The sequence below is a fragment of the Eutrema salsugineum genome, unplaced genomic scaffold (genome assembly GCF_000478725.1).
Source record: "Eutrema salsugineum unplaced genomic scaffold, Eutsalg1_0 scaffold_16, whole genome shotgun sequence".
Lineage (NCBI taxonomy): Eukaryota > Viridiplantae > Streptophyta > Magnoliopsida > Brassicales > Brassicaceae > Eutrema > Eutrema salsugineum.
Genome location: NW_006256858.1, coordinates 4,889,698 through 4,897,085, shown reverse-complemented (window position 1 = coordinate 4,897,085; position 7,388 = coordinate 4,889,698). Strand labels below are relative to the sequence as shown.

Genomic DNA, 7,388 nt, shown 5'->3' with positions numbered 1-7,388 from the left:
ATGGCTACTCAAGGATTGCATCTGATCTTATTGTTCTTCTTTAAACATCTGAATTGCTTGTTAAGTCAACAAGAAGAAGTCGGTTTCATATACAATGGCTTTGGCCAAGCTCAAGCTGATCTTCATCTAGATGGAGCTGTAGAAATCATCTTTCCAGGTGGATTATTGCAGCTTACCGACGCCTCAACGCAGCAAATGGTCATGCATTCTTCAAGCAGCCATTCGAGTTTAATCCTTCTGAGAAGAAATTCTCTTTCTCGGCTCATTTTGTGTGTGCACTTGTGCCTAAACCGGAGCTGATAGTGGGCATGGAATTGCCTTTGTTGTATCTTCTTCCATAGATTTCAGTATTTCACACAAGCAGATCCAACTCTGTACTTGAGACTTTTCAACATCTCAACAAATGGATCTCCATCCTCTCAGCTTCTAGCTATTGAGCTCGATACTTTTCAAAGCGCAGAGTTTGATGACATCGACAAGAATCATGTATGTATAAACATAAACAGCCTGAACTCTGTAGAGTCTGCTTGATCAGATTCTTACTTTTTAAACACCAAAGGGAAGAATCAAAGCATAAAGCTCTTAAGTGGAGACCCTTTACAGGTCTGGGAGGATTATGAGGACGGTTTCCTCAATGTCACATTGCCTCCTCCACGAATCCAGAAGCCGAACCATTCTCTTTAGTCAAGACCCATCAATCTTACTGAAATCTTCTCGGATCAAAAACTGTTCTTCGGATTCTCTGCAGCAACAGAGTCGTTGGTTAGGTACCAATATATCTTAGGATGGAGTTTTAGCAGAAGCAGAGTGTTGTTGCAGAGACTGGACTTGTCAAAACTTCCTAAGATTCCTCATCCAAGAGCCAAGAAGTAGCAAACTTCTCTGCTGCTTATCGCTTTACTCGTGTTACTAGCACTCACAACGTTGGTGGCTCTTGTAAGAGTTTACTTGTTCAGGAGAAAACAAGTATGCAGAAGTCAGAGAAGCATGGGAAAAAGAATACGGTCCACCTCGGCTTTCTTATAAATCTCTGTACAAAACAACAAAAGGGTTTGACAAAGACGGTCGTTTAGGGAAAGGAGGTTTTGGAGAAGTCTACAGAGAAAACCTGCCTCGCATTGGAGATATTCGGTAAAAGGGAGTTTGCCACGATGCAAATCAAGGGATGAAACAGTTTGTGGCTGAAGTGGTGACTATGGAAAGTTTAAAGCACAGAAATTTAATTCCTCTTCTCGGATATTGCAGGAGGAAAGGAGAGCTTCTTCTGGTCTCTGAATATATTTCCAATGGCAGTGTTGATCGTTACTTGTTTCACAGAGAAAACCCGCCTCTTTTCATGGTCGCAAAGGTTTGCGGTTTTGAAGGATATTGCATCTGCTCTGAATTATCTGCACACAGAAGCTAACCAGGTTGTGTTACACAGAGATATAAAGGCTTCTAATGTCATGTTAGATTCTGACTTCCATGGAAGGTTATGAGATTTTGGAATGGCTGTTTGAAGATTACAGAGATAGCTTACCCGCAACAGCTGCTGTAGGAACTATGGGTTACATGGCACATTAATAACATCTTTTTTGTACCTATTTCACTATTAATTTCTTATATTTTTTTAAAGGTTTTAATTATTTTTAAATATTTTTATTATAGATCTCTTATATTTGTAGTTTCAAAATTTTTTTTAGAATACTTAAGAAAAAATATTGTAAAATAGAAAAAAAATCTACATTTTCAGTTTAGAGTCAAACCGTCAGAAGTTCAATCTTAAATGAAGATTTTCTCACTGTCTAATCCAGCTCAATTTTGGATATATTTAAGAGGATCCAACTGACTTTCTATAGCGATTTATATCAGAACAATCCAACGGTTCAATTAAAATATATATGAAGACCAAGATATCCTGTCAACCAGCCCGAACTTCAGCTGACCTGCGGCAAAACACCTTCTGACCACGCCTCACATACTTTCACCCGTCCCGGAAGACTCTCGCCTGTGGTGGACCATGACCAGGCCCTAAGGCCCAACATCAAGCCCATTTCGCCAATTCTCTTCAGAGAAGTCCAAAAGATGACCTAGAATACTTTATGACCTATAAATACATTTCTTAGCATCCCAATTTTGGTGTGTGCTCTTGTAATGAGTTTTTGAGCCACCAAAATTTGTTTCTAGGAGGTTTAGGCGAAGGAGAGAGAGATTCTTTCCTTGAACCTTTGATCTATCTCATTTTTATCTATCTATCTATCTATCTATCTATTTCAATCTATGCATTCATTTATGTTTTTCTTTTTTTGCATCATGTTAGAGTAGTTTAGTAGTTGGGTTTTAAGGATCCATCAAAGGGTCTACATGTTCGATAGGGATTGCTAGTATTCTCAGTTATGAACTAATCTCTGAACCTAGACTTGGTCAGAACCGTGGGAGTGATGTATCATATCGCCGTACATAGCTTCCGAAGAACATAGTCGATGTAGGAGTGAAAAGCTACCTATAGAGAATATGTGAGCAAGAATGAATTCAGTTCAAAATAATGCATGACCTTATTTTCGGCAAGAATCGAAAGCTACTTGTCGAGTTTAAGTAATTAGTTGGCTAAGATGACGGGAGTATATTAGCTATATCAGTGTCTATTCTAGTTCCATGCAGATACTAAATGAATAGAAAAGGAAATTCTATCTGTAGGCTAATTTGAAGAAACTTAGATATCGATTAAAGTGTTTAGGAGTAGTATGTGTCGCCCCCTATGAGTTTAGAACCCTAGTTTGAATTAAGCATCCCTTATACCATCATTATCGCCAAAACCCCATTAAGGGTTCTTATGTAATTTTTATTATTAATTATGGAATAAGAATCCACATTAAGAAACTCATTATTTTTAATGGTGCATTGGTAAAACCTTGATAGGGTTTCTTTAAGAAAAAAAATATTAAAAAAAAAATAATTTGAAACAAAGATAATTATTTGATTATAACATTCTTAACATAAACACACTCATACATATAACAAAGATAATTATTGATTATAACATTATTTCATCCAAATTTTGCCATATATTCTCAATCAAATCCGCTTTCGATCGATCATGGACCCCTGGATCCCGGATTCTTCTTCAAGTATCCATTATATTGGCAATGTTTGTAGGCATATCCGTTGAAAACGTGTCATCCACATTTGCACTTCCGGCTCCTTCTCCTTGTTCGAAATCTGACAAATCTAATAGATTGTATCCATTTCTTTCGTCTTCTACTATCATGTTGTGGAGAATGATACAAGCTCTCATAATTTTACCTATTTTTTTATCCCAAAAAAGAGCTTGATTTTTAACAATGGTAAACCGAGCTTGCAAGACTCCAAAAGCACGCTCCACATCTTTATTCTGACCAGATGTCTTCTCCCTTGTTGCAGATTCATAAGCTCCCACGAACTTGCATACCAAATCATTTATCTTCTGCCATCACTGCTTGCACTGAGTTGCCTCTATATGGTCATGGCCTGAAGACTTGGAACTGGCCGCATAATACGCAGCAATTCTTTTCCAAAAGTCCCTTGATTGTTGCTCATTGTCCACGATGGAGTCCTTATTCGTGTTTAACCACGAGCTTATCAGCAGAACATCATCTGCAGGGCTCCAAGTCTACCGTGTGGTCTTCTGTTGTCCAGCCGAGGCTTCCACGACAGGTGAAGCAACCACAGGCATCTCCTCACCGAGGCTTGTTGGATAACCGCAAAAGACACTGTCTTGCTGTGAGTTTAGATGCTCAACAAAGTTCGTCGCGTGTGAATAAGGAGTCTGAGAAGAATACTCCATTTGGAAAGAGATAGACGAAGCAAAGAGATGAGAGAATATCAAACAAATAAGGAGAAGGAGCATGAGAGTAAGAAGAACAGAGGCTTAGAAGAACGAAAGAGAATGAGAAGAAGAACAGAGAGTTATTGTAAGACAAAGAAGGAGAAGGAAAAGAGGCTTCTCCATTTATAATAGGCAAAGAAGAAAGATAAGCATTAAGATGCATTGAAGAGAAGTAAATGAAGCATTGAAGCAGATGCATTGAAGAAAAAAAGCAAAGAGCACTCAAGCAAACTATTTTTTTCTATCTATCTACGTGAACCAAAAGATCATTGAAGATCATTGAGTAGACATTTATCTAACTCTATACCAAGCTTACATCCAACTTCACACCAACTAAAAGCAATTAACCATTTATTACCCTAAACACCATCTCTAACCAACTATTTTCTAAAACTAACTAGGCATTAATGAGAGAAGATGTGATTTGAATACATACCTTCATCACTAGGCATTTGAACATTTATGGTGAGAAGGGTGTGAACAGACTAAAGCCTGCGGTTCACCTTCCTCAATAGCTAGTTCTGCATAAAAAAATACAAAGTGTTATCAACCTTTGCATTTCAAAACTTTAAAACCATCAAACAAAAAACCATTGAACATGTGTGAAACCATAAATAAAACTCCTAACAATTGTGTATGGCGAAGATCGATTCCTAATATCAACCACTGAATCATTCAAATAACATCAACACATCATTCAAATAACATCAACACATCAGTCAAATAACATCAACACATCATCAAGCCTAAACAAGTTGACATGCAGATATAGAACACAAAACAAATTGAAACCGATGACAAACTAAATCCCCCATCCATAACCTATTTCAGATGCTCTGATTGAGCAATTCAAGGGAAGAAACCGACGCATAATCTAAAAAAAAGTATTAGATGAGAACTTATCTGGGAATTCGGTGGACATGCAGAAACCTCTGATCTGTCGATTTGGCAAAGAAGGACCGACGATTCACCGACGTCACGGAGCGGAGGAGACGACCATCGGCAACGATATCGGGACGGAAGAGACGAGACTTCGTTTTGGTGGAGAGGATTTTTCTGGAACAATTTCTCGGTTTGGATATGTGAATGGTCGAAGAAACACCGATGCAGAGAGAAAGAAGAAGTCCCCGTTTTTTTACCCAATCAGCAGCAGATACCTGTCCAGGAATAAACGATTCTTCAGGCCCCAAATAAGAATCGGTTTTTCTAATTTTGGGCCATAAAACATATTTTTAAAACCAAAAAGGCTTAAGAAACCCAAATAAGCCACCCCGATAATGATGCTCTTAGATATCCTTAGCAGCCTAATGTGGTGTCTGCGTGAGGGTGTCAAGTTTTACCCTAAATGAAATCAATAGCCGCAAATGCACAGCTGATCGATTGTAGTACTTAGGGATCGAATCCACAGGGAATGAGGATCTTTCCTGCAAAAGCCTTTGAAAGAAATATAAAGTAAGGAAGTCTAGAAACAGGTAATTTTTGTGAGGGTTTTGGTGGTGTGTTTAAAACGTAAAAACTAATCTTAAAGGGAAAATACGGAAACTAAAATGACCTAATAACTAAACTTAACAAAAACGGCTAAAAACGCAAAAAACAACTAAACCTAATTGCTTAAATGAAAATTGATTGAAAGAGTAAAGATACTAGACTAAAGCTTGAATGAAATCGGTGTAAATCTATAGGAAAGAAGGCGCTGGGGGTTCAGGGAAGTTTTCTCAGGGGTATGAACGATTCAAAACATTGCTAGAGAGAGTAAATTTGATAAGATTTAGCTTAAACTTTTCGAACTGGAGTTACGGACGTATGAATACGCCACTGTTGTGATCATAGACAACTATCTCTCTCAACCCTGACCAGTAGGTTTCCACTCTGGCCCTGGAAGAGAATAGATGCATTATGTTTAAGACTCGTCAGCATTCACAAATCGCCCATAGGTAGGTTTACACTCCTATGTTTGTTTTGCTCTCCCAAACTAGATCTGACACCAGATAAACACTTACATGTCACCAAACATCTGGATCAGATTGTAGTTCATGACTCTACTCTCATGCAGTAAAAACGAATTCAGAAGAAAAAGTTCTAAGATTCGGCTCAATAGCTCATGGAATCCTCATTGAACACATATATCCCCATCGAAAATTTCTTAGACCCAACAATAAAACTACTCAGACATATGAACAAAATCAAAAACATAGTATTAAAAAGTAGAACAGAAACCAAAATTGAAAAAGAAAGAACAAGGATTCAAGAGACAAATCTCTCTCGCCCTAAAACCTAAAAACAAATCTTAAAGTAAAATTTCTGTAAAGTATTCTGTCTCTCTTCTTCTATTTTAAAAAACGACCTAAATGATATATATTTATAGTCTCCAATACTCTATGGTGTCTAGGGTTCCGGAATTGAGGCTGAGAAAATGATACGGGCTTCAGAAATAGGCCTTCAAACTTGGAGTTAGCTGGCCGCGGTCGGGATGTGCGGGACCGCGGGGAATGGATGGCTAGCCGCGGTCGGGATGCTTGTGACCGCGGGGAATGGCCTGTTGGCCGCGGATGGAAATGCTCGCCGGCTGGTTTACGGGACATCTTACTCTTCGCGTATCTTTTGATTGAACCGTTGGATTGCCAAGCTGTAAAGTGTGCTGGAAAGCTGATACTTCCATCTTTGAGATCTCCAAATTTGAACTGGATCAGACAGTGAGAAGGCCTTCAATCAGGGGTAAACTTCTGACGGTTTGACTCTGAGCTAAAAATCTGGTATTCTATCCATTTTGTTAAGTTTTTCCCTAAGTTTCCTGAAAAGAGTCTTGGAACTACAAATATTAGAAAAACGTGATAAAAGTACTTGAATGCAATAGAAAACATAGAAAACGTATTTCAAAACGATCCATAAAAGTGGTCAAAATACGGTGTAATCACCTCCCCCAGACTTAAACATTTGTTTGTCCTCAAACAAAGCAAAAGTCTAAACTGGTTAAGTGAAAACAAAAATAGGGAATACACAAATCTCAGAGACATGAACTCCTAAACTAAAACCAAAGATTGTGCATCAATCCACAACTTAGTCTAGAAAATTCTCACCAATACACAAAAGATACTAGTCCACTTTTTCCGTCATGCAAAACTTAAAAAATCTAAATCTTACTCCAGTCAACTAGATCTCTACATTCATTAAGACATCATCTAGGATAGACGGCGTTTGGCATTAAAGGGCTGTTTAAGTGGTGAAGTTAAAGTGTTTCGGGTTACCTGATGAATCTGGAGGATGCAAGATAATATGCAAAACCGCAAGAGAGATAAAGACCTGTTGATTACCGCAATTTTCAGTCCACTACAAGAAAAAGGTTTATTGATAGCAGATTATAATAGCTCAGTTTTCATAACTGTTATTAAAGATGGTATGTTGAAGTGGATTACTATTTGATAGCATTTTAGAAATGCTAAACACAAAAATATGTATAGCGGGAAGTTAAAAATCACTTGGTGAGCCTTATTACACTTATCGAGCGCCAACACTTAGCCGAAAAATCATTTTTGGTACCAAAATA

The 7,388-nt window shown here is 38.0% G+C and overlaps 1 pseudogene; it reads left to right on the top strand.

Annotated features, from left to right (window-relative positions):
• Positions 1–1,563, top strand: LOC112087727 (annotated as a pseudogene).
• Positions 1,564–7,388: the final 5,825 nt, after the last annotated feature.